Source organism: Macaca fascicularis, chromosome 5, assembly GCF_037993035.2.
Source record: "Macaca fascicularis isolate 582-1 chromosome 5, T2T-MFA8v1.1".
Lineage (NCBI taxonomy): Eukaryota > Metazoa > Chordata > Mammalia > Primates > Cercopithecidae > Macaca > Macaca fascicularis.
In genome coordinates this window covers 56,780,647-56,808,185 of record NC_088379.1, presented here as the reverse complement: position 1 = coordinate 56,808,185, position 27,539 = coordinate 56,780,647, and the positions used below count along the sequence as shown (strand labels likewise).

General features: G+C 43.0%; 1 protein-coding gene, 1 long non-coding RNA gene and 1 pseudogene across 5 annotated transcripts in view; 1 reads left to right on the top strand and 2 right to left on the bottom strand.

The window, feature by feature from the left end:
* Positions 1-1,611, bottom strand: part of CCNI (cyclin I) — a 28,638-nt gene extending 27,027 nt beyond the window's left edge. For all 3 annotated transcript variants that reach the window (XM_005554987.4, XM_074039844.1, XM_005554988.4), the window contains exon 1: positions 1,088-1,611. The gene's annotated coding sequence lies outside the window, so the exon portion shown is untranslated. The remainder of the gene's footprint in view (positions 1-1,087) is intronic.
* Positions 1,612-1,946: 335 nt separating this feature from the next.
* Positions 1,947-20,978, top strand: LOC135970926 (uncharacterized). Of its 2 annotated transcripts, none has more exons than XR_012434854.1 (3): positions 1,947-2,003; positions 7,553-7,671; positions 20,848-20,978. It is a non-coding gene; the product is annotated as an uncharacterized lncRNA (long non-coding RNA). The 2 variants fall into 2 exon arrangements; XR_010586846.2 differs by lacking the exon at positions 1,947-2,003 and adding an exon at positions 3,071-3,198.
* LOC107129679 (ribosomal protein uL30-like) lies at positions 7,978-8,804 on the bottom strand (annotated as a pseudogene).
* Positions 20,979-27,539: the final 6,561 nt, after the last annotated feature.

Here is a 27,539-nt window from a genome sequence, read left to right as displayed (position 1 = left end):
CAATCCTTTTTATTTCATCTGCCACAAATGACCTGGAAAAGCTAGAAGCAGCTAACACTGTTAACAAACTCATTTTCAGGACAGATACCACACAGCATAGAGTTAGGCTTAATTCTGGTTACCGGGTTTTAGCCGTGTTGCCTAAGGAGAAAATTACTTAATCTTGAGGCGTCTCAGTTTTCCTCATCTGTAAGATGAGGCTCCTACTACCAGCCTTGGGAGGATTAAATGAATTGCAAGCCGTTTAGGAGAATGCCTGGCAGATAATCAGCCTCATCAAGTGTTGTTATTTAACGTCATTACCGTAACACCCTGCTGCTCTAAGTCGAGTGGCTCGCCATTGACAGAATAAAACATAAATATTTTAGTTCAAACCCCTTCAAAGTCTGAATCCATTCTACCTCCCGAAACACATTCCACTGTTTTGCTACCCAAATGTCAACTTCTGCCAAAAGGATCTGTAACGGAACCTCCTAGCTCCAGCAGAGGCCTCTTTGTCCTCCTTTCAAATTTCAGTTATTTAATCGAGCCTTTAGGGTACAACTCAAATCTCACCTCCTCCGGATTCCCACCACCCACCCGCACCAAGCCCTGGGTAACGTTGCCCTCCCCCGAATTTCACAGCACCGAAGGTTCACCCCATTCATTTGGCATTCACTCCGCTGTGCAAAGTTAGTAATCTTCCTGGTGTCCCAGCAGGATCGTTCAACCTGAGGGTGGGGGTGTGTCCCCTTCTTTGTGTATTAACACAGGCTCGTAAAGCCTCCAACACGCACTACAGAGTAGCTAATTTGCCGCTGCCACAAAAAAAGTTACTCGCTGACAGAAAAATTGGCCCGAAAAGGAACACAGTAGCGCTGTTTTCAACTGGGCAGGTGCCGGGTCGGTTTGGGCCGGAGAGGACGAAGAGGGCTGCCCCGAGGTTCCCCGGGCTGGGGGATGCAGGAGGGCGGGTCTCCAGCGAGCAGCGCGCGGCCACGGGCGCCGCCAATGGGGCAGCGCGGGGGCAGCAGCGAGGCCCCAGCGCGTAAGCCGGCCGCGGAGACGCGTCGAGCCCCCCGCCCCCGCCCCCGCCCCCGCCCCTCACCTTCTCCTCCTCTTCCTCCTCCTCCTCCTCCCCGGCTGAGCTGTAGGCCTCACAGTGGTGACGCGGGGTCATCCGGGGGCCCGTTACCACCTCATTCTCATCGGCGCGCGGCGGCGGTGCGCGCGGGACTACGGGGCCGATTGAGGAGGGAGAAGAGGGGGAAGCGGGTCGGGGGGCGCCGGCGCTGGCGCTCGAGCGGGACGCACGGCTGCGGGTGCTGGGTCGGTCAGCGAATTAGTTCCATGATGACCCCCGGCCTGAGGCCGCCGCCGCTCGAGCTTGGGTGGGGAGGGGGCTCCCTCTAGCCATAGGGCGGCGGGGGCCGGGGAGAGGCGGGGGGGTGAGACCGGCTCTGCCCCTGCCCGGGGAAAGCGCCTCCGAGAGGAAATGGTGAAAGGGGGGGAGGGGGGAAAAGAAAAGAAAAAAAAAAAAAAAAAAGAAAGGGGAAAGGGGGGAAAAAATAAGAAAAAGCGAGACAGAGGCGCTGCCGCGTCCGCTCGCGGGGAAGGCTGGGGAGGGAGGGGAAAGAAGGAAGAAGTGCCGGCTTCCTCGGCTCCGCCCTCGCGGACCGATTCCTAGACTCGCCTACTCCTTGTAAACAACACGGAATTGGTCTTTCACCCTTCCTCTTCCCTCCCTCCGCCTTTCTGGTCCAACGAAAGTACAGAGAAGTCCGGCCGAAAGGAGACGGGCTGGGGAAGTCGTTGACACTGGGATGGAAAGAGGAAGGACATTTTCTGGGGGCTAAGAAAATCCGTGGACTCATTTTCCTTGAAGGAGCGGAAGGGTTGCTTGCAGACTGCACGGTGACGTCAACGTCTCCCGACCCCATGGAGGAGGCGTGTGGTGGCCGGGGAGTGTGCTGCGCATGCGCTTGGGGAAGAAAGAGGCTGCCGAGCGCTGCGCTTGGGGGAAGGTAGCTCACGATCGGCTTCTCTGGTCCAGCCTTAGGGTAGCTTGGTTTTATCTAGCCCTACTCGTCTCCAGCGTCTTAGAATGATTCACTGGAAAGGGGATACTGTTCTCTTGGGTGGAGATCTTGCCAATTTGTTGACCTGGCAAAATATTATGTGTTCTCTTACCATTGACGTGTAAATAGAATTGCGGTTTTTCTCGCTGCCACATCGTGTGGGTGGAGGGAGATTCTAAAGGGTTTTAGAAATCGGAAAATGAGGGAGAATCAAATGATGGGTGCTTAAGGCCTCTGTGAAAAACTATAAACTATGCTGCTGACGGGGAGGAACCTGTTTGGCAATGCGCCAATTGGATTTTATCCACTTAACCAACACGTCTGGGTATTTCAGAATAGGTTTTATTACCAGGTACTTAACGAGTGTGTGGTGACATAAATGGGTTTTATTTGGGGTTCTGTTACTACAAAGAGTAACTTTTTGCTATTTTAATTGATTTAATTATTTAAAGCTATGTAGTATTACAGAAAGTATTGAAAGAGGAAGAGCTAGATCTCCATTTATAGAAGTCCCGTTTTTTTTCCATTTCTGTCTTTCATATACTTGTTTTGTCAGTGAAAAAATATGTATTGAGCTTATTTAGTGGCCAGAGTCTCAGCAAACTGGAAGTAGCCCAGACAGACATAGCTCCTGCCTTCATGGAGTTTACAGTCCAAACAGAGGATAACCATTGAGCTATCAGTATGTAAAATTACCAAGTGCATTTATTTGTTCACTGTATCCCCTCCCTAGAATATAAGGTCGCAAGTGGCAGGGATCTTGCATGTTTTGTTTCACCTTGTATCCCTGCATATAAAAGGCTCTCAATATTTGACCAAGTAAACAATTCTATATCAAAACCATTAAGATGGAAAATCTCCGGCTGCTATGGAAACACTTGCCTTTCTCCTGGTTTGGGATATCAGAGGTTTTTCTGAAGAAGTGACATTTAAGATGAGACTTGAAACCACTGGGCAAAGAATGATACAAGCAGAGGAAGCTATGTGAAAAGGCTCCGAAGCTGGGACGTTTCTAAGAATCTCTGAAAGCTAGTGTGGTTGGCCCTCAGACAACTGAGGCAGGATGTGGAAGCAGAGGACAGATGCCATAGAACAGAAGAAGGAATGGGAAGTCCCATGGGAAGCCCTAGGAGGATTTCAAGTGGGTTGTATCCTTTTTTTTTTTTTCTTTTTTTCACTTCATGTAGCCTATTATTATTTGGTCTTCATTCAACAAAGCCACCATTTTTCTGCATGTTTCTCTTGAGAGTGTAGCATTTCTGCATAATACTATTGAGAGTGTAACATAATTCCGTTGTTAGACCATGAAATTGCTTCTGATTTTCACTCCAATAAAAGTAATGCAAATTCCACTCTTAAATATATATCCAAGAGAAATGAAAATACTTGTCCATGCAAAAACGTTTTTCCAAATGTTAGCATTATTCATAATAGCCAAAGATGAAACAACCTAAATGTTAATCAGCTGGCGAACGTATAAATCAAATGTGATACATCTATATACAATGGAATTTTTATTTTTAAGAGATGGGGTCTAGCTCCGTGACGCAGGTTGGGATGCCATGAGACTTGCTATGTTGTCCAGACTGGTCTCAAACTCCTGGCCTCTAGCAATCCTCCCTCCTCAGCCTCAAAGTGCTGGCATTACAAGCATGAGCCATCACACCCGACCTATACAATGGAATCTTATTGGGCCATAAAAAGAAAATACTAATACGTGCTGTAACATACATAACCTTTGAAGGCAGTATGCTAAACGAAAGAAGCCAGTCACAAAAGACCACATATTATTTGATTCCATTTATATGAATGTCCAGAATAGGCAAATATATACAGACAGAAAGTAAGGAAGTGGTTGCTTAGGGCTAGGGGTAGGCATGGAATTAGGGGATGATAGTGAAATGATATGGGGGTTTCTTTTTTTCTTTTTTCTTTTTTTTGGAAAGAGGGTCTTGCTTTGTCACCCAGGCTGCAGGCTGGAGTGCAATGGCGTGAACATGGCTCACCGTAGCTTGACCTCCAGGATCAAGCAATCCTCCTGCCTCAGCCTCTTGTGTAGCTGGAACCACAGGTGCATGCCTCCATGCCCAACTAGTTTTTTGAAGGTTTCTTTTCGAGGTGAGAAAAATGTTCCGAGATTGATTGTGTTGATGGTTGCACAACTCTGAATATTCAGGTTGAGTATTATCCAAAATATTTGAGACCAGAAATATTTTGAATTTTAGACTTTTTTTTTCAGATTTGGAAATGTTTGCATTAAATTATGTACTTACTGGTTGAGCAACCTAGTCTGAAAATCCAGAATGAGCTTTCCTTTGAGTGTCATGTTGGCACTCAAAAGGTTTTGGATTTTGGAGCATTTCAGATTTTTGTATTAGGGACACACAACCTGTACTAAAAACCATTGAATTGTATACTTTAAATGTGTTACTTCTATGTTGTTTGAATTATATAATAATAAAGCTGCTACCCAAAAAATGAAAAAGAAAAATAATTCAGTTAACATCTTCATAACCTCTTTGGGGCTATTCCTAGGTCCAACAATATTATGTTTTTATGGCTTTTACTGAATACCAGTTGTCAGTTGCAGGCAGAAGGTTAAACCAATTAAAATGTTACCAGGAGTCTTTAAGAGCTCCCGTTTAATTATATACTTATCCTTATTAAAACTATCTTACCGCCTATGAGATTGCCAGTGACAATTTAATCTACATTACTATAAATATAATTAGAAGTAATTAATAGGCGGGTAAGCAGTTGCAGTTGTCTGAACAAAAAATATGGATATTTTCTTTTTTTCCTTTTTTTTTTTTTCTTTGAGACAAGGTCTTGCCCTGTCACCCAGGCTGGAGTGCAGTGGTGCGATCTCACCTCACTGCAGCCTCAACTTCCTAGGCTCAAGCAATCCTTCCACCTCAGACTTCTAAGTAGCTGGGAATACAGGTGTGCACCACCATGCCCAGCCAACTTTTGTATTTCTTGTAGAGGCAGAGTTTTGTCACGTTGCCCAGGCTGAACTTGAATGCCAGAGCTCGAGCAATCCACCTGCCTCAGCCTCCCAAAGTGCTGGGATGACATGCATGAGCCACTGTGCACAGCCAATATGGACATTCTTGTTCTTCAGTGTTCACTTGTAAGACCTTACTTTAATTCACTTTTTTTTTTTTTTGAGACAGAGTCTTGCTCTTATCACCCAGGCTGGAGTGCAATGGTGCAATCTCAGTTCACTGCAACCTCCTGGGTTTGAGCAATTCTTCTGCCTCACCCTCCTGAGTAGCTGGGATTACAGGCGCACGCCACCATGCCTGGCTAATTTTTGTATTTTTAGTAGAGACGGTTTCGCCATGTTGGCCAGGCTGGTCTCGAACTCCTAACCTCAGCTAATCTGCCTGCCTTGGCCTTCCAAAGTGTTGGGATTACAGACTTGAGCCACTGTGGCTGGCCATATTTTTTTAATAACTAATAATTGTTTTTACAATGAATTGTAGTTGTAAAAATCGAAAGTTTATGAAATTCTCCAAGAAAATAAATAGGACATATAAAGAAAACATATCTGTGTATTGGTAAATAATTTCTATTTAGTAATTCTAAATAGTCAAGTTAGACTACCATTCTACACGGCATTTCTAGGTGTGGTAGTTCATGCCTGTAATCACTTTGGGAGGCCAAGGAGAGGATCATTAAGCCCAGGAGTTTGCACTAGCCTAGGAAACACAGAAAGACCCTGCCTCTGGAAAAAAAAAAAAAAAAAAAAGGAGAGAATAACTAATGCGTGTTGATCACTCACAGTGTACCAAACGTTACACTAAGCATTTTTATTGCATTCTTTTGTGTTTATCCCCACAGCACTCCTCTATAGTAGGTATTTTTGTTGTTCCTATTTTACAAAAGATAAAGAGGTAACGTAAATCCCAATATTGGTTGCATAGCTTAGCGGGGCACAGCTGGGATTCAAACTCAGCTTGACTGTCTCCAAAGTGTGGTATGCTTTCAGTCACTACTCTTTACTGCCTCTGCCTTGGAAGTTTCTGGCTTGCACTAAATTTTAGGACAAAAATAGTCACCTTATGGTGATTTTTGGCTTGTGTTTAATCTTAAAACAAATATTTTTAAAAATCTAATGTGCAGTTGTTATTTGTGTGTCCAAAGAGTAGATTTTTACTGGAAAAGGATTTCAGACTTGTTTTGAGGAGCAGAGTAAGGAAGCAGGTGAGAAACAGCTATCAGAATAAAGGCAGTGGGCAAGTAGGATGCCTCATGCCTGTAATCACAGCACTTTGGGAGGCTGAGGCGGGCGGATCACTTGAGGCCAGAAGTTTGAGACCAGCCTGGCCAACATGGTGAAACCCCGTCTCTACTAAAAATACAAAAAGTTAGCCGGGCATGGTGGTGTGTGCCTGTAATCTCAGCTACTCCGGAGGCTAAGTCAGGAGCATCGTTTGAACCTGGGAGGCGGAGGTTGCAATTAACTGAGATAGCGCCACTGCACTCCAGCATTGGTGACAGAGTGAGACCCTGTCTCAAAAAAAAAAAAAAAAAAGAAGTAGTAGTATAAAGACTGTGTTCTGTAATGCAAAATAATGTGAAGTGAGACCTCTTCAGAAGTCTAGGAAAATGGAAGGGAATCAAATTGATGGCCAGGAAGTGGTTCGCTATCATTAAATATTTCTAGAAATACTGCCTACATTTCTAGGAGTAAAGAAAGCAAGGCTATTTCATGTTTAATGACAAAAGCTTCTAGTCTCCTTTGTCCTAAATGAAATTTTTAGATAATGTTTCCACAAGACAATTTATGAAGGTACTATCTTGTAGGAGAGATATTAAAGCCTACAGGAACAAAAGAAATTATTTACTGTCATAATCACTTAGCATCTGCCCACACTTTAGAATTCTTTTAACAGCTTCTAAAATATTTTTCATTTATCTATACAGGGATAGAATGTAAGAGGAGTAAACACCCCAAACTAACTTAGTGTCAAGATACCAAGAGGAAAAAAAAAAAAGTCCCCATTCACCAAATAATATAAAGAACTCCTCCTTAATATTAAGTGGGGAAAGTGCTCAGAGGGAATAAGTCAAGGAAGCCTCAAGCTGCCTTTTTTTTTTTTTTTTTTTTTTTTTTTTTTTTTGTTGCGGAGACAAGTGAACATTTATTTTTGTGCCTTTCTTCCTATGTGTATTTCAAGTCTTTTTCAAAACAAGGCCCCAGGAATCTCCAGATTCACTTGTGTCCCTGGGCTTGGTCGACTGCTGCAGGAGTCTTAGGGAACCTTGTATGAACGCTAGAGTTACTCATTTACCAACATTAAACCCTAGAATAGAAGAAGCAACAAAAGCAGGACTCCTTCTTCCATGGAATGTGCTGATTTCAGAGAAGGCAGAAGCCAATGTAGGAAAGACTGAAATTTTTTTTTGGAACTGGACTGTGATGAGAGGTGCTTGCCATGAACATAAGCTACTGTCTTGTCTTGTCTTTTTTTTTTTTTTTGAGACAGAGTTTCACTCTTGTTGCCCAGGCTGGAGTGCAATGGCGTGATCTCGGCTCACTGCAACCTCTTCCTCCCGGGTTCAAGCGATTATCCTGCCTCAGCCTCCTGAGTAGCTAGGATTACAGGTATGTGCCATCGTGCCTGGCTAATTTTTGTATTTTTAGTAGTAACGGGGTTTATCCATGTTGGTCAGGCTGATCTCAAACTCCCGACCTCAGGTGATCCTCCTGCCTCAGCCTTGCAAGGTGCTGGGACTACAGGTGTGAACCACTGTTCCCGGCCAGCTACTGTCTTTGACCCTTCCTTTCCAGTATTTGAAGATAAGGCAGGAAATAATCTTCTCTGAAGATATTTGATAAAAATTTCCAAAAAAACAAAAACACATGCTTCCACTTCATTGACAAAAATTTACTGCAGTTTGGCACCTGGGTCTATTTCAGCTGGCGGATGAGCTGATCAGTGCATTCACCCTGATAGCCAGGTGTGCCCAGCTCCTTGAGGAAGCCCACTCTATTTTTGGTAACATGACAGGCCACTGAGTGGTGGAAAGGGCGCAAGAACCATGAGATCTCCTGGAAATGCTTCCCTGGGAAGGCAATTTCATGAATGAGATCTTCCAAGCAAATGACACCAAACTTCCCCAAGTGCTCCTCAATCACTGTGTTTTCTGTCAGAGAGATGGTCTTATTCTTGACCTTGGCTTGTCCACGTTTCAAAATTCAAAATTCCTGGACTCCAGATTTGGAAATCCCTAGGTCACATAAGGTTCCACTATACGCAGCATTTTTAGGTTCTGGGGGGTGGCTTTTACAAAGACACCATTAAAAATTGTCTTTAGGTGAAGTCTTGCAGTGGTTCTCTGCGCTAGTAAACTCATGCCATCAATCCTTTCAATGCGCACAGCAAAGGCCAAAGAATGTTTATCTGGCAATCCCAAGGCGTGCGGTTTCGCTTCTAGTGGTCTAAGATGCACCTTGTCATGTTTCTGCCGCAAGGAATCATGTTGGAATGATTCCAGTCACTTAGACCTGAGCCCTTTTCCTTTCCTCTGCTCGTTCTTTGCCAAAAGTGCCTGCTTTGCCTGGGTGGCTTTGAGGGCTTGATAAGCCTTCCCCTTTTTCAGGAGATTTTCTGGAGCCAAAGGGATTTTTCTTTGCCCTTGCTCCACCAGCTTTCTAGTGGTGCAGCTACTGATCTTGCACAACCCCACCACATGGGGAAGACAGCACTCGCTCTGTTCACTTGACCATAGAGACATCAGTTCTAGCTCACACTGGAGGACCCAGAGAGCCAGCCTCCACTTAGCAGCAGTGAGCCACTGAGGTCCTGCTAACCCTGATTCTTGCCAAAAGTTGCAGCGCTTCCAAGCTTTTTAGAGCCTGTGTCATTTTCAAAACCCAGCCCTTTTCTTGTAAGTTAGTGTCACCACACTGGCAGTTTGGCTGTGGACAATAAAGTGCTTCCCACAATGCACCTACAACTTCCGCTCTAGCCACGGTGCCGCACTTCCAGCGTGGCTCTGCTGCCGCCTCAAGCTGCTTTCTAAACTTTGGCCAACACGCAATATAAACTGGCTTTAGGTTTCTCATGTTTAGGGAGTGATTTAGAAAAGTCTCACCAGAAGGGATCATTGGTTTCATGCTTCATTAAGAGGAGCCATGGAGATCAAATAGCAACCACCTATTTGAAAGTTGTATCTCAAAAGACTTCAGTAGAAAGATTTGCCAAGGAAAAGAGTCAAAGTCTGTAAAACATTAGAAGAGATTTATTCTGATCCAAATAGGAGTGACCAGTGGCCCAAGACACAGTCTTAAGAGGTCCTAAGAACATGTGCCTAGGATGGTAGCTTGGATTTATGCAATTTAGGGAGACATAAGGCATCAATACATGTAGGATGTACATTCGTCTGTGCAGAAAGGTGGGACAACTGGAAACAGGGAGGGTGGAGAGTGAGGGTGTTCCAGGTAATAAGTGGATTCAAGGATTTTCTTTTCTTTCTCTGTCTCTCTTTTTCTTTTTCTTCCTTCGTTTCCTTTTTTCTTTTTTTGAGACAGAGTCTCACTCAGTCGCCCAGGCTGGAGTGCAGTGGCACGATGACAGCCTCACTGCAACCTCTACCTCCCAGGCTTAAGTGATTTTCAGTTTTCCTGCCTCAGCCTCCTGAGTAGCTGGGATTACAGGCGTGTGCCATCACGCCCAACTAATTTTCATATTTTTTTTAGTAGAGACAGGGTTTCACCATGTTGGCCTGGCTGGTCTCAAACTCTTGGCCTGGTTGCTCCAGCCTCCCAAAGTGCTGGGATTAAAAGCTTGAGCCACCACACAGCCAATTCAAGGATTTTTCAATGGGCAATTTGTTGAAAAAGTTAAATTGTTGTCTAAAGACCTAGAATCAGTAGAAATGAATGTCTGCGTTAAGATAAGGGGTTGTGGACACCAAGGTTCCCATTATGAGGCAAAGCCTGCAGGCAGCAGGCTTCAGAGAGAACAGTCTGCAAGTGTTTCTTATTAGATTTTAGAAAGTGCAAGACTTCTGTTGATTTTCTTCTGGATTAGGAAAAAATTCTAATTTTTTAGGAAAGGAAAGGAAAGGGGATGCTCTAGAGAATGTAGATTTTCCCCACAAGAGACAGCTTTGCCGGGCTGTTTCTAGATATGGCAAAGAAACATGTTTGGGATTAAAATATTTTGATTTCCCTCTTTGTCTGTCATGTGATGTTATGCCAGTCAGGTTGGAAAGCAATCCATGTTATCTGGTGTTAAATAAAACCCCTCTAATGAACTTTATGGTTTATAGGGCGTGACTCCCCAGGCCCCTTACATAGGAATTTGGGCAAGAGAAGAAAAAGGTCAGAGTTTAGTTCTCACATTTTATTTAATTATTTTTATTTGGGAGAAAAATACATCATTAAAACAATGTATCATTTTACTCTTTTCCAGAACTGTTTTGAATTGTCAAAGGACAAAGTTACAGCAAATTTAAACACCTCAACTGGCTTTATTGAAATTCTAGAATCAGGCAACCCTTATTTTATTATTTATTATTTATTCTATAAAATACAATTTAAGTGTTCCAGTGAGCTGAGCGGAAGAGTTTGGCTTTATAGGCAGAGGAGGACTGAAGCAGAAACAAAGAAAGAACGGTCATTTCAAAGTCACTTTCCTTGTAAAGCAGGGACAGAGAGAACAATAGAAAAATGACTGGTTAACATCAAGTTATTTGGGGTTAAGGATTACAATGGAGGGAATTTTCTTGGGAGTGGTGGAATGCTGTAGTCCCAGCTACTTGGGAGGCTAAGGCAGGAGGATTCCTTGAGTTCAGGAGATCAAGGTCAGTCTGGGGAAGGTAATGAAACACATCTCTTAAAAAATAAATATGAAAATAAAAAACTAACCAGGGAGTACTTTATTATCATGCAGATTAGAACTGGCCTATTTGGGAACTGTTACCTCTCCTGATTTCTCAGATAACAACTTAGTTTGGTGACATGAAACTTCAGCATGGGTGACTGTTTTGATTATCAGTCTAGTCCATTGAGGCCTAGTGCAGGAGCTTAGTCCAAAACAATGGCCTCCTGTAATTTTTATTTAACAGAATCAGGAACCACCAAATTTAGTATGTAATCAGACTATCAACACACTCTTATCAAGCACTTGCAGGGGAAGATGTGTAGAGAAGGGTAAAAATCCTCCAAGTTTTATTTTAGTATCCTCACACATATGTTTACTATAATACTTATTTCTTCTCAGTAAAGGAAAAGAATTATGTTTTGGGAGTCAATTTAAATTATCCACAATCAAACCAGGAGCAGTGGCTCATGCCTGTAATCCCAGCACTTTGGGAGGCCAAGGCAGAAGGATTGTTTGAGCTCAGGAGTTGGAGACCAACCTGGGCCACATAGTGAAACCTCGTCTCTACCAAAAATACAAAAAATTAGCTGGGTGTGGTGGTGCATGCCTGTGGTCCCAGCTACTGGGGGGTGCTGAGGTGGCTGAGGTGGGAGGATCACTTGAACCTGGGAGATAGAGGTTGCAGTGAGCAGAGATCTCGCCACTGTACTCTAGCATGGGTGACAGAGTGAGACTCGTCTCAAAGTAAATAAATAAATAAATAAATAATCCACAATTAGGGTTTCCAAGACTTCATTCTTGAAAAACTAAGCTGCCTTTATTATGAGATAGTGATTTAACAAATATTTGAGTCCCAGTAGCATACTGGGTTAGGCACTAAAAGAGATTCTAAGGTGAATGAAATATAGACCTGCTAATAAGAAACATAATTATTCATTCTTTAATTCAGCAACATTTGCTAGCTGTGTGACCTTGAGGCAAGTTACTCAGCTTTTTTTTTTTTTTTTTTTTTTTTGAGACAGGGTCTCGCTCTGTCACCCAGCTTGGAATGCAGTGGCACAATCATAGATCACTGCAGTCTTAACCTCCCGGGTTCAAGTGATCCTCCCACCTCAGCCTCCGGAGTAGCTGGGACTATAGGTGTGTGCCACCATGTCCGGATAATTTTTGTATTTTTGGTAGAGACGAGTTTCACCATGTTGCCCAGCTAATCTCAAACTCCTGGGCTCAAGGGATCCACCCACTTTGACCTCCCAAAATGTTAGGATTACAGGCCTACTATGGCCTACTCAGCTTTCTATAATTTGATCTGTTTCCTCATCTGTAAAACAGAGGTAATAATATATCTGCTAGAGTCTTTATGACAATTAAATGGGATAATATTTGCAAAAGGCTTAGAACAATGTATGACACATAGGAAACCCTCATTTTTAGCTTAACTATTGTAAGAGGTCTTTATGTGCTAGGCTTGAGTATGTGAGGTATTAGTGATTTGTTGTGTAACAAATACCTCAAAATATAGTTGCTTAAAACAACAAATACGTATTATCTCACACAGTTTCTGAGGCTCAAGAGCTCTAAGCTGGGTGGTTCTGGCTCAGCATCTTTCATGAGGTTACTGTTAGTGGTGGCAAATCCATACATGTCTGCAGCAACCTCAATTCTTGCCTCCTCAGAAAAAAGAATTTGACTGAGGGACATAAGGCAAAGGTAGAGACTGAGGCAAGTTTTAGAGCAGGAGTGAAAGTTTATTACAAATCAGGCCAGGCACGGTGGCTTATGCCTGTAATCACAGCACTTTGGGAGGCCGAGGCGGGCAGATCACCTAAGGTCGGGAGTTTGAGACCAGCCTGACCAACATGGAGAAACCCTGTCTCTACTAAAAAAAAAAAAAAAAAAATACAAAATTAGCCGGGTGTGGTGGCGCCTGCCTGTAATCCCAGCCACTCAGGAGGCTGAGGCAGGAGAATCGCTTGAACCCAGGAGGCGGAGGTTGTGGTGAGCCAAGATCGCGCCATTGCACTCCAGCCTGGGCAACAGGAGCAAAACTCTGTGTCAAAAAAAAAAGAAGTTTATTAAAAATCTTTAGAACAGGAATGAAAGGAAGTACACTTGGAAGAGGCTGAAGTGGGTGACTTGAGAGATGAAATGTGTGGTTTGACTTTTTGACTTAGGGCTTTGTATGTTGGCGTGCTTCTCGGGTCTTGTGTCCCTTCTCCCCTGATTCTTCCTTGGGGTGGGCTGTCTGCACGCACAGTGGCCTGCTAGAGCTAGGGAAGGAGCATGCTCAGTGTGTTCACTGGCATTGTATGCATGCTCACTTGAGGCGTTCTTCCCTTACCAGTCAAATGTTTATAGAAGGTCATGTATCAGTTAAACTGCCAATTTGCCTCTTAATGTGCATGCTTGAGCCCACTCACCCGATTCCTGAGATCTTATTGGGAAGCTGATAATCACCAGTTTCTGGTGTTTTTGTTTATTGGAAAACTTACTTTCCCTGATACTGCCTGCAACCAATTATTATTTTAGAGAGACAGTTTAATAACGGCCTGACCATCACCTGATGGTTACCTGACGTTCCTGATGTGGGAGCCTCTCTCTTGCTCTGCTCATGTCTGACTAGCTATCTACTGTAACATTTCAATGAACTTGTTGACTGGGGCTGAAGTCATGGAGGGGCTGGAGAATCTGCCTCCCAGTTCAGTTACTGTTGGCAGAGGCTTCAGTTCCTTGCCACTAGGTCTCTCCATTGGGACCAAGATCAGGCAGCTGGCTTCACATATAACAAGTGATGGTAGGGGAGGGCAGAGAGAGACAAGATAGAAGCTGCAACTGCTGCCATATTCTGTTCAGTAGAAGCAACTCACTAAGTCCAGGCTATACTGAATGGGAGAGGGATTAAACTTGAAGAGTATCAAAGAATTCATGGACCTATTTTTAATGGAAAGAAAAGTAAGGGTTATCTAAGTAGACAAGAACAGATATGATAGGCAAAGGGTGTAGCAGAAACAAAGGAATAGAGATAATAAGAGAATTACATGGAATGCACTCTAGCATGGCTAGGGAATTAAGGTGATTACTTCTTCCCATTGTATTTTATTACTGTTGTTATCATTACTGTTTGGAGACAGGGTCTTGCTCTGTTGCCTGGGCTTGAGTGCAGTGGTGTGATTATGGCTCACTGCAGCCTCAACTCCTAGGCTCAAGCAGGAGCCCAGCTAATGTCTTTTGTAGAGACAGAGTCTCACTATGTTGCCCTGGCTGATCTCAAACTCCTGGTCTCAAGCAGTCCTCTCACCTTAGCCTTCCAAAGTGCTGGGACTACAGGTGTGCACCACCACACTCAGCCTCACTTATTTCCATGTTATTTCTTTGCTTGTTTGCTTGTTTTTTTGTGATGGCGTCTTGCTTTTGTTGCCCGGGCTGGAGTGCAATGGCACGATCTTGGCTCGCTGCAACCTCTGCCTCCCGGGTTCGAGCTATTCTGCCTCAGCCTCCCAAGTAGCTGGGATTACAGGCCTGCACCACCATGCCCAGCTAATTTTGTATTTTTAGTAGAGATGGGGTTTTACCATGTTGTCCAGGCTGGTCTCGAATCCCTGACCTCAGGTGATCCACCCACCTTGGCCTCCCAAAGTAAAGTAATTTTCCCAATATAGACAGTTAGTAGATGGCAGATCCAGGGCTTCAATCCATATTTCTGATTATAGAATCTTTGATTTTATCTCTATATTGGGGTTCTCCTGAGAAAACATAGCCAACAGGGTGTGTGTGTGTGTGTGTGTGTGTGTGTGTGTGTGTGTGTGTGTGTCTGTTTGGGGAGAGAGAGAGAGAGAGAGAGAGAGAGAGAGAGAGAGAGAAATTTATTTTAAGGGATTGGCTCATGCAATTGTGGAGGCTTGGTAAATCCGAGATCTGCAGGCTAGGCTGGAGACCCAGGGAAGAGTGGCAGTTTCAAGGCCATAATGAGTCTGCTAGCTGAATTCCTTCTTGGTCAGGGGAGATCAGTGTTTGCTCTGTTACGATCTTCAGCTGACTGGATGACACCTACTCTTATGGAGGGTAACATGCTTTACTCAAATTACACTGATTTAAATGTTAATCTCATCCATTAAAAAATAAAATAAAATAAAAAACATCTACTCAGAAACTCCAGAATGATGTTTTACCAAGTATCTGAGCACTGTGGCTCAGACAAGTTCACACATAAAATTAACTGTCTTACTACCTTATACAACAATGACAATTTACAGTTCAGATTGCAAAGGGCCTTGAATGCCATTTTGTTGGATTTATGAAAATTAACCAGTGGCTCTCTGAGACACTTGACCTTGATCATCTGATACTGGCAGCAGGAATGAGGTGGGGTATGTGTCCTATAGAATAGTTAATTTCTTTAGGGAATGTATGTTGGAATATTTGCCTATCATGCTTGATTTTCAACCTTGTTTTGACACATGACAAATGGATGTTTTTTTCCTTTAAATACTTTTCCTTTTGGTCCACATATTTTTAGTAATTAATCATTTTTTATACATTTTATACGTTTCTTTTTTCTTTTTTGCGGGGGGAACAGAGTCACTCTCCGTCACCCAGACTGGAGTGCAGTGGCACAATCTTGGCTCACTGCAACCTTGACCTCCTGGTCTCAAGTGATCCTTCCACCTCAGCTTCCCAGGTAGCTGGGACTACAGGCACATGCCACCATGCCCTGCTAATTTTTGTAGAGATGGGGTCTTGCCATGCCTCTCAGGCTGATCTTGAACTCTTGGCCTTAAATGATCCTTCTGCTTTGGCCCCCCAAAATATTGGGATTATAGGTATGAGCCACCTCACCCAGCCATTTCATGTATTTCAATATGATGACTTACATTTCAAAATATTTTTCTTTGGCCGGGCACAGTGGCTCATGCCTGTAATCCCAGCACTTTGGGAGGCCAAGGCAGGTGGATCATCTGAGGTCAGGAGTTCAAAACCAGCGTGGCCAACATGGCGAAACCCCATCTCTACTAAAAATACAAAGTTAGCTGGGCGTGATGGTGGGCGCCTGTAGTCCCAGCTACTTGGGAGGCTGAGGTAGGAGAATCGCTTGAACCCCAGAGGTGGAGAATGTAGTGAGCCGAGAATGTGCCACTGCACGCCAGGTTGGGTGACAGAGCAAGACTCCGTCTCAAAAATGTATATATGTGTGTGTATATATATATATTTTTTTCTTTATTGTATATTCTCTTCTATTTAGTCTTTCTTAACTTTCTTTTTCTTTCTCTTTGAGGGCTTATTTCAAGGCTTACTTTTAGATATCCCTCCTACCAAAGTGCAATGTGAATTTAGTAAAGAAGACAGAAATGTAGGTGAGAACTAAAGGACCTAGTTTATAGACCATCTGGACCAGGAGATTCAAAAGGTATAAATATTGTTCAAGCTTCATTTCTTTGCAGGCAGTGCATAAAAGAAAGCTATTTCAACCTTGATGCTGGAGAGATTTCTCTCTGCAGCTAACATAGAACAGGAAACCTTAATGTTTTTCTTGGAGCCTCAGAATTTAAAGTCACATTGGTCCCAGACTGTTGTTTTGGACCACTTGAAACAGCAGGAGAATACACATAATTGGGAGTGGGCTGGAGAATGTTACGAGGCCACCCAAAAGTGATCTGGATTATAAATCTATGCATACACCCTATTAGGAGAGAACAGGAAGTAGAATCTAGAAAACCAGTAGAGCTAAAGGTCTGATAAGCTAGAAGAAAAAGCAGAACTGGACTTGCAGAGTAATTGGGGGCTGAGACCTCATAATAGAATGTAAAGCAGAGTAAAAGGATTGGGAGCTAGTTTTATGGAGGTATCCATATTCTAGTCAGTTGTTTTGTGGAAACCGCAAAAGGGAGGGTGAGCATCAGGTGATTAGTGAAAATCAGCAGTGCAGTGGCTGTTTTGAAAGGGCTGGTTTCTGTTTTGCCTGTAGGGAAGGAAGCCCGATGGTGGTTAGCAAGGGAGAGAGTATAAGGAGTGGGACCTCCCATTGCATCGTGGCCCTGGGAACTAGTTTTAAGGTTTCTCTGTGGTCCCCTTGGCCAATAGGGGGTCTTTTTAGTCACTTGGGGAGCTTTCCCAGAGAAGATTTTGAAAGTTTATTCATCCTTTTGTCTTTAATAAAATTAAACCATCGTGGAAAAATAGTTTTTCCTATTTTACCTTGAAAGATTGCCAGGTGTGGGCATTCTGTGAATTCTGTAACACATTCAAAAGGAATTTTCTTCTCCTTTTAATTGTGTTCCGGAAGCCATCGTTAATAGGTTACTCATTTGAACGGTATGACAGCAGGAAGTAAGACGCAAAGATCTAACCATACTAAACAACTCTTTGGATTACCCCATGTAGAAAATGGTCAGCTAATTTTCACTTAAATCTTGCTTATACTAATGACCACTTGCATTCTGAAGAAAAAATTAATCATATTCCCAAATCTACTACTCTAAAGTATGAGATAATTTCTATTTCAGAATCTTTTTGTTTTTGTTTTTAAGACAGAGTTTGCCCAGTCCCCCAGGCTGGAGTTCAATGGCGTGATCTCCGCTCACTGCAACCTCTGCCTCCTGGGCTCAAGTGATTCTCATGCCTTAGCCTCCCGAGCAGCTGGGACTATAGATGTGAGCTTTTTTTTTTTTGTATTTTTAGTAGAGATGGGGTTTTGCCCATGTTGCACAGGCTGGTCTCAAACTCCTAGCCTCAAGTGATCTGCCTGCCTCAGCCTCCCACAGTGCTGGGATGATTACAGGCATGAGCGACCACCCTCAGCCTGTTCTATTCCAGAATCTAAAGTGTCTTCTGAACACTTGAGGATAAGGTAAGGTAAAGAGAAGAAAATAATGGTGGAGAAATATGGTGAGAGAAACCAATCTTTATGGGGCAGAAGCTGCAATATTCTGTGAGATCTTTCCCTCCTCCCCAAATATCAAATATTCTCCATCATGCCTTTTAGAGAGGGCTACTGGACAATTTTTATAGGTTCACTGAAACTTGGCCTCTTGAACACTATCAAGAATTTACAATATTCAGGCCAGGTGTGGTGGCTCACGCCTGTAATCACAACACTTCAGGAGGCCAAGGTGGGTGGATCACCTGAGGTCAAGAGTTTGAGGCCGCCATGATGAAACTTTGTCCCTACTAAAAATACAAAAAATAGTTGGGTGTGGTGGTGTGCACCTGTAATCCCAGCTACTTGGGAGGCTGAGACAGGAGAATCGCTTTAACCTGGGAGGTGGAGATTGCAGTGAGCTGAGATTGTGCCACTGCAATCCAGCCTGGGTGATAGAGCGAGACTCCACCCCCCTTCCCCCAAAAAAGAATTTACAATATACATATAAATAGGCAATAAATATTAAAAGCCTGATATGAATGCCAAGTCACTTTTTTTCACCCAGAGAATTGCTGAGTAGAAAATAGACCAGATTTCATTTGACAGCTACTCCCACATGCATTATAATACACACACCATATTCCTTACTGTAGAAAGTTACAGTTAAGGTTATAGGAACTGGATCTTGTCCATATGAAAAAACAAAGACTATGTTAGTAATAGTATTGCTTTTATATTTATGTATAGTATATTGTTATTTGCCTTTGCCTTTAAATATATTACTATTTTCGCCCTTAAAATTGTTCAAAGGCCGGGCGCGGTGGCTCAAGCCTGTAATCCCAGCACTTTGGGAGGCCGAGGCGGGCGGATCACAAGGTCAGGAGATCGAGACCACAGTGAAACCCCGTCTCTACTAAAAATACAAAAAATTAGCCGGGCGCGGTGGCGGGCGCCTGTAGTCCTAGCTACTCAGGAGGCTGAGGCAGGAGAATGGCCTGAACCGAGGAGGCGGAGCTTGCAGTGAGCCGAGATCGCGCCACTGCACTCCAGCCTGGGCAACAGCGTGAGACTCCGTCTCAAAAAAAAAAAAAAAAAAAAAAGAAAATTGTTCAAAACCCCAGGTTCACCAAGTTCTCATTAGTCACCGAATTAAAATTGCATTTATAATAATGAGAATGTCAAATAGTACATATTGAATTTTATAAGTTTCTTATACATTTTAAACAAAAGAGCCAAGATAAAATGCAATTTTCTAAACCAATAAAGCCAGGATACTTTATCATAATGTTAAAATTATCCCTGATGTTAGCAGTTAAAGGCTAACATTAGGAAATCTTTTCAAAAGATTTTTTTGAGTAGAGGGCCTTTTTTATATTGAGTCAACCAATTTACATTAAACAATTCAGTAAAGTTTACTATAATCAATACACAGTATATCCTCATATTCCACAGCAGCTTCAGAGGTTAGTAGTATGACAATAGTAGTTTCTGGCTCTGAGCACCCATCTGTGTAAATACTGGCACCGCAGTTCTCCAATCTTCCCAGCACTCAAAATTCCTCCTTCTCTTGGCAGGTGCCAGAAGAGTCAACTTGATCTTTTGACAGCCATTAAGAGAACTCCATCTCTTTTTCCTGTGCCTGGTCACTTTGGCACAGCTGTCTTGCTGACACTCTTCAGATATGCGCTGACCTTGGCATGCCACTAGGGGGTCGCTGCCTCATAGTATGTACTTACCAATCGTCACGCTCCACCATTGCTGATGCTAGATTAAGTCCCTTCACGTCAGTGTCTGTGTTGTTATAGGTAATGGGGGAGTGGAGTGAAGTGGGATCCTGTCTCTGCTGGTGTTACAGTCCTTTAATGGGTTTCTAAAGAGGGTCACCTTGCTTTATATTTTTATGGAGAGCTCAGTGTTAAATTTTATGTCGACACATTTTCTTGCAGTTCTTAGCTCTTACGCTCCTGCCAATTCCGTGGTACTGGATCAGGTAACATTTAATGTGACATGACTTCAACAACCCCTGAAAGGGGCTGGACGCTTTAACTCAAAACTATTCAGAGTGAGTTCCCTGCCCACTTCAGGTCATCCCAAAGAAACCAAGCTGACCATGAAACCAGGAGATAATGTTACAAACACACTACTCTGTGGGTTCCAAGGCATTGTCCTCTTTCTCGCTTTCTCTCCCTTTCCTCTCTCTCATCCTACTCCAATTTGCTCTACTTTCCAGACCACAGCAAAGGCCCTTTGTTACATGTAACTTTTACTTTTTAAGAGAGAAATTTATTTTCTGTCAACAGAAAAGTATAAATATAAAATTCTATTAAATAAATAATAGAGAGTCTTCATTTAATACAGTTAGTTAAGAAGAGATAAGGAAAAAGCATTGTGCCTGAAGACAACGTTTGAAATTAGTCTTTATTACTTGGTTGTCTAAGTTTCATTTTTCCTATCAGAAATAATTTTTTATTTAGTTAGATCCACCAGCTTGTTTCTTCAGCATTAACCGGGTTTTAATGATCTGCTTCTTACAAACATTCAATTGCCTTTTCCTCAAGCCTCTTTTCTGCGTAGGACCCACAGAGAAGCAGCAGGAAGGAATTATATCCCGGATGAAGCATCCTCACCAGAGCAATATCATTCCATATTGTATTTGCCAATAAGTCGATGACATTAGGCCTTTTCAGTAGAGTCCCCATTTCTTTTTCTTCCAGACATTAGATATTTTTCAAAGTGAATTTTAAGTACCTTTTTAAAGATCCAGACTGCAATAAATTATTCTCCAGTTAAACACAACATAATACAGTGTGTGGTTCAGACTGATGCTAGTATCAGTTGATTTTGCAAGCCACATTTACTAGTAAAAGCTGGAGTTGTGTGACCCTATCTTATTCAATAAACAAGTATCCAAATATTTATTGAGCACCAACTCAATATAGGGCCTTGGACTGAATTAAAGTAGCAAGCTGACCACAAAACCAGGAGATAATGTTACAAATACAGTATTCTGATTGTGCAGTGATCACAATTTTAAGGTAAGATTGGGAATAGCTATGAAAATATTTTGTGTAACAGAATGAAAAATTTCTTGCAGGGCAAGATGGCTCACGCCTGTAATCCTAGCACTTTGGGAAGCCAAGGCAGGCGAATCACCCAAGATCATGAGTTCAAGACCAGCCTGTCCAACATGGTGAAACCCCATCTCTACTAAAACGACAAAAATTAGCCAGGTGTGGTGGTGTGTGCCTGTAGTCCCAGTTACTCAGGAGGCTGAGGCCGGAGAATCCCTTGAACCCAGGAGGCAGAGGTTGCAGTGAGCTGAGATTATGCTACTGCACTCCAGCCTGGGAGACAGAGTGAGACTCCATCTGAAAAAAAAAAAAAATTGAAAATTTCTGCATATGTCTGGATTGAAATTACCCATGAAGTCATATAGGACTTAATTCGGAGGATATTTTTTATCTATTCCAATGTTGGGTTAGGTTTGTGCCTTAATATTCTTCAGGATTTAACTACACCAGATGCAAAGGAAGTAAATGCCGAAACCTCATAGCCAAGTCTACTATTTTCCAGTATTTTTGTGTGAAATTATTCTGACATAGTAAAGTCGAATGCCTCCTACTGTTTTTCTGATAGCTCTGCTATTGACTGGATGTTTGTGTCCCCCAAAATTCATATGTTGAAGTCTAAAGCCCAATGTGATGGTATTTGGAGGTGGAAACTTTAGGAGGTACTTAGGTCAAGAGGATAGAGTCCTTGTGAATGGGATTAGTGCTCTTACAAGAAGAGATGTGAGAGAGATGATCTCTCAGCCATGTGAACATACAGCAAAAGGCACCTGTCTACAAACCGAGAAAAGACCCTCACCAGATATCTGCTGGTGCTTTGATCTTGAACTTCTCAGTGTCCAGAACTGTAGGAAATAAATGTTGTGTAAGCTACCCATTATGTTGTAATTTTGTTACAGCAGCCCAAACTAAGACAAACAAGGTTCTTAGCCTTTTGGTTTTATTATGTTTAATATTTTTGGCGACCCCCTAATGATTTCTTCCTCAAGGGAAAATTCAAACCACATCATCACTAAGATACTCTGTCTTGTCAATTATTTTCTGCATTTATCTTCCCTATTTCCCCTTACATTTACCCTGCTTATAACTGTACCTCACCTTACGGCAGGTTCCCACTTTGGTTTTTATTTTGTTTTGTTTCTGAGACAAGGTCTCACTCTGCTGCCCAGGGTCGAGGGCAGCGCTGTGATCTTAGCCCACGGCAGCCTAGACCTCCAGGCTCAAGTGATCGTCCTGCCACAGCCTCCCAAGTAGCTGGGACTACAGGTGTGTACCACCATGTCTGGCTAATTTTTTTTTTTTTTTAATATTTATAGAGATAGATCTCACTATGTTACCCAGGCTGATTTCAAACTCCTGGCCTCAAGCAATCCTCTGGCCTCGGCCTCCCAAAGTGCTGGGATTACTGCTGTGAGCCACCATGTCCTGTGACTTTTCCTAAGCATTGTTAGCTTTCGTCTTTATTCTAAGATCCTATTCAGATCTAGTGGATCTATCTCACCCCCCAGGACTCTGTTTATTGCCCTTGATCTAGGTTTACTGTGCAGTGATAAACACATCATCTCTCTAAACATCTTCTGTGCTCTTCTCTTACTTATGTCAGGTTCCAGTGTGTGTGGAGAGAATCATCTAAAAGGTCTGCATTATACTGGTCTGGAGGCATGAGGTGTTAATTAGGGTACTGACTATGTTGTTGGAACAAGAAACTCAAAAATACACAGATTCCCAAGTGGTGGCTCTATAACATAGAGAATTTAGCTCCTTCCCCCTTGTTGCTTTCCCGTGCTTAGGGAGTTGGCTTCATTTCTGTGTCTGAAAATGGCTCAACCACCACATCCTCATTCCAACCCACTTAAAGGGAAAAGAATGAATGAAGCACCTGGCCCAGAAATTGCATATATTACTTCTGCTTACATTCCATTTTATTTCTTTTGGGGGGTGGGTGGGACAGGGGGACAGGGTCTTACTTGATCTTGGCTCACTGCAACCTCCACCACCCAGGCTCAAGCGATACTCCCACCTCAGACTCCTGAGTTGCTGGGACTACAGGCATGCACCACCACACCCAGCTAATTTTTTGTATTTTTGTAGAGATGAGGTTTCACCATGTTGCCCAGGCTGGTCTCAAACTCATGGGCTCAAGCAATCCACCCACCTCAGCCTCCCAAAGTGCTAGAACTATAGGCGTGAGCCACTGCGCCCAGTCACATTCCATTTTTAATGCAATCTTTAGCTATATTTGGCTCCAACCTTCGTATAAAAAGAGATAAAGGTATTGAGAGGACAATTAGCCAACTCTGTCTACCACATACTGTAATTTCTGTTGTTGTTTTTTTGGAGGCAGAGTCTCACTCTATCACCCAGGCTGGAGTGCAATGGCACGGTCTTGGCTCACTGCAACCTCCGTCTCCCGGGTTCAAGTGATTCTCCTATCTCAGCCTCCTGAATGACTAGGATTACAGGCATGTGCCACCACACCTGACTAATTTTCGTATTTTTGGTAGGGACAAGGTTTCACCATATAGGCCAGGCTGGTCTTGAACTTCTGGCCTCAAATGATCTGCCCACCTCAGCCTCCCAAAGTGCTGGGACTACAGGTGTGAGCCACTGCACCAGGTCCACATGCTGTGATGTCATCTAGATCCCTTAAAAATAATTTTTTAGAGGCCGGGCGTGGTAGCTTATGCCAGTAATATTAGCACTTTTGGAGGCCAAGGCCAGTGGATCACTTGAGCCCAGGATTTCAAGACCAGCCTGCACAACATGGCGAAACCCCATCTCTGCAGAAAATACAAAAATTAGCCAAGTGTGGTGGCACGTGTCTGTAGTCCAAGCAAGCTACTGGGGAGGCTGAGGTGGGAGGATTGCTAGACCCCAGGAGGTCGAGGCTGCAGTGAGCTGAGATTGTGCCCACTGCACTCCAGCCTGAGTGACAGAGTAAGACCCTGTCTCAAAAATAATAATAATAATAATTTTTAAAAGGCAATAACTAGCAGTTGGTGCTTTGGCCATTCAGTTCTTGCATCCTAGTTCTCTGGAAGTTCCCACTAGTATTCAGAGCAGAGGTGGGAGGATCGCTTGAGCAGGGGGCTGGAGGTAGTAAGAAAAATAAGGCTTTTTGATCTGATCTCTCTTTATGCTGTGATCCCTATGCCATTTGTCCCTGCCAAAAATGTAACCTGTGCATTGACTGTCACAATTAGCCAGATTTTGACTTTTTGATCACCTTATCTTCAATGTACATTTATGCTATAATACATTAAAGATATACTAGTAAGACTAGGAAGCTGAATGTACTCCTTTCTTAGGTAGCTAAAATCTCAATACTTTTGAGTGCCCTTCACTTTACTCTTCGTGGATAGGGAGTCTTTTTGTTTAGGGACCTCATCACCCTAGCTGCATGCCTTGTCCATCTCAGTAGCTTGTTCCTTTGATGCCGCCAGTCTGAGCTTCAGCATGCTACTTGCACTCCACAGGAAGCCTTGTAGTCTTGAGCATATTCCACAGGATGTGTGCTTCCTTCCTTAACTACTCTGAAACCTGTGGCTGATAAGTACACCATTGTCTTAATGGAGATCTCTGCTGATAAGAACCAAAACTTCCTCAACACAGCTCTATGGGTATAGGCAGGAAGGGTATTTATTGAAGCGATTCAGGGGCATATCTGATAATCTAATTTCAGAATATAGAATCCTATTGCATAGGAAGTAGTCATCCAATAGCTACCCTTTTTGGGATCAGATGATCTCTCATCTCTGCTTCCCTAGGTATGTCCATTTGTTCCTTCTCTATCTCATTCTTTTTTTTTTTTTTTTTTAATGCATTTGTGAAAACTTTTTTTTTTTTTTTTTGAGACGGAGTCTCGCTCGTTGCCCAGGCTGGAGTGCAGTGCCGCGATCTCAGCCCACTGCAAGCTCCGCCTCCCGGGTTCAAGCAATTCTCCTGCCTCAGCCTCAGCCTTCTACCTTCTTTAGGTAGAAGAAGGCTAAAGAAAGCAGAAACAGGCCCGGTGCAGTGGCTCATGCCTGTAATCCCAGCACTTCGGGAGGCCGAGGCAGGCGGGTTTCCTGAGGTCGGGAGTTCAAGACCAGCCTGACCAACATGGAGAAACCCCGTCTCTATTAAAAATACAAAATTAGCCAGGTGTGGCAGTGCATGCCTGTAATCCCAGTTACTCGGGAGACTGAGGCAGGAGAATCACTTGAACCTGGGAGGTGGAGGTTGCAGTGAGCCGAGATCGTGCCATTGCTCTCCAGGCTGGGCAACAAGAGTGAGACTCCATCTCAAAAAAAAAAAAGGCAGAAACAAGGAACAAAAAGAGAATTGGTTGTTACAGAGTTACTTTCCTTACAGGGCCTCAGGTAAACTGGGCCCCTTCTGATTGGTTGCTGTGAATTGAATCTCCTGTTGTTTATTTTTAGTGTTTTTTTAATGTTTTTATTTAAACAGATTTTGACAGATCTTTTTTTTTTTAAAAAAACTGGCCTTGTTTAAAGAAACTTTGTTAATCTTATGAGGTAAGAATCCTTTTTTCTTTGAGCAATTTAATGGTTTTCTCACATAACTGATAGCTACCATGCATAAAGTTTCAAACACATATCTCTTTTTTTTTTTTTCTTTTTTGAGAGAGTCTTGCTCTGTTGCCCAGGCTGTAGTGCAGTGGCACGATCTCAGCTCACTGCAACCTCTGCCTCCCAGGTTCTAGAGCTTCTCTTGCCTCAGCCTCCCAAGTATTTGGGATTACAGGTGCCTGCCACTACACCTGGATAATTTTTGTATTTTTTAGTAGAGATGGGGTTTCACTATGTTGGCCAGGCTGGACTTGAACTCCTGACCTCAGGTGATCCACCTACCTCGGCCTCTCAAAGTGCTGGGATTACAGGTGGGAGCCACCATGCCCGGCCTAAAACACACGTATCTGAAGAGATGACCTGCATATTAATTTGCAATAGAAAAATAAATCAGTTAATGGAGTTTACTGAATTAACTCACTGAACTAATTTGACAGCTTAAACTATAGTAGTCAAGCAAAATCTCTGTGGAATTCATACTTACATATTAAACATTCCTGAGTTAAGGGGGGAAAATAGCTTGGCTTTATAGCTTCAGGGAAATACTGCTAAGTAAATTTAGGAGACTTCCAAAGGTAGAGCCAAAGGGGGAAAACCATAGAATTATCACACTTTTCTGATAATTGGAGCTCGAACAAACTCTTGGGACATAAGCTGCATAATTCTGTCCCAAAGACTGGTTCCTCTTGAGGATCCAGGTCTTCCTGGACCTTGAAATTAAAGGATAGCGTTTTCACCTCAGGTTGGAAATCGGAAATCAGATTTTAAGGCGTGAGGGAGGTGTAAGTCAGCCAAGGACACAGAGTTCTTCAGAACCAAGCTTTCCCAGGACATGAATCATATTTATTTTAGGCATAAAACTTTCTAGCTCCAAATGGGAGAAAACTTCTTTCTTACTTTATAAAGAATGTCACTCTCTGCCAGAATGTTAGGAAGCTACTGAGTAGACCCAGTCCTGAGGCTCTGTGGCCCATTTGCAGAGTTCTCCTTCTTAACCTGCTGTCAACAGTCTTCCTGGCCCTATACCAACCCCAGCTTCTCAGTCCTGCTGTTGTGTGTAAAGGCAAAAGCATGTCAGGGGTGTAGGCTGCATTCTCCAGTGAGTTTGTTTACCTGCTCCAGGTAAGTCAATATGTCCCAAGAGAATCCTTGGGACACAGAAAGCATATGGTGCCAATTGAATGCAGCCCTGCTGTAGGCCTGCCTCAGAATCTTATTAGACAATACCATAGCCCTTTGCTTCCTGAAAACGTTCCTGCATGGATTTTAAAGTGGTAACATGACCTTATTAATTTTAGTTGCAAACTCGAGCACATACAGATGGTCTATTTAAACCATAATAAACCTATGCTACACTGTAGGGTTGTGTTCATTTATGCGGTTGCATTTTACCGTAGTGTTGTAAAGTTAAATTCCAGGCTATTGAATGAAAATTTCCAAATGTGAGATCCTGTTTTTGCTTTGCTTTTCTTTATTTTTTTTCTTTGAGGCAAGATCTTACTCTGCCACCCAGGCTGGTGTGAAGTGTTGCAGTCACAGCTCACTGCAGCCTCAACCTCCTAGGCTCAGTCTGTCCTCCCACCTCAGCCTCCTGAGGAGATGGGACTATAGGTGCACACCACTGTCAGGTCTTCCAACCAGAGTGACTCTATCTGGAGTGAGGACTAGGAAAATGGGGCTGGGACTTGCTTGGCTGCATACCCAGAAAGTTAGGTATTCCTAGCCTCTAGATGTTTACAGTTAGGGAACAGATTGATAATGTTTACTAAACAGACCCAGACTTGGGAGTGTCCTGGTATCCCGATATCTTGAAAACAGAAGCATTTTTTTTTCTTTCTGAATTTTTAATAGAGACAGGGTTTCACCATGTTGCCCAGGCTGGTCTCAAACTCCGGAGCTCAAGTGATCTCCCACCTCAGCCTCCCAAAGTGCTTGGATTACAGGCATGAGCCACTGAGCCCGGCCAGCTTGTCTGTTTTTTTTTTCTTTAATGCTATGAAATTATTTGTACATTGTAAGTACTCAGTAAGTATTGAATTAATTAATTAATACTTAAAAGTTAATCTGATTGAAATTGCTTACATTCAAAGAATCTTAAATAATTCAAGTATGTGCAGCGTAATCCATTTTGTTTCAAAAAATTATTT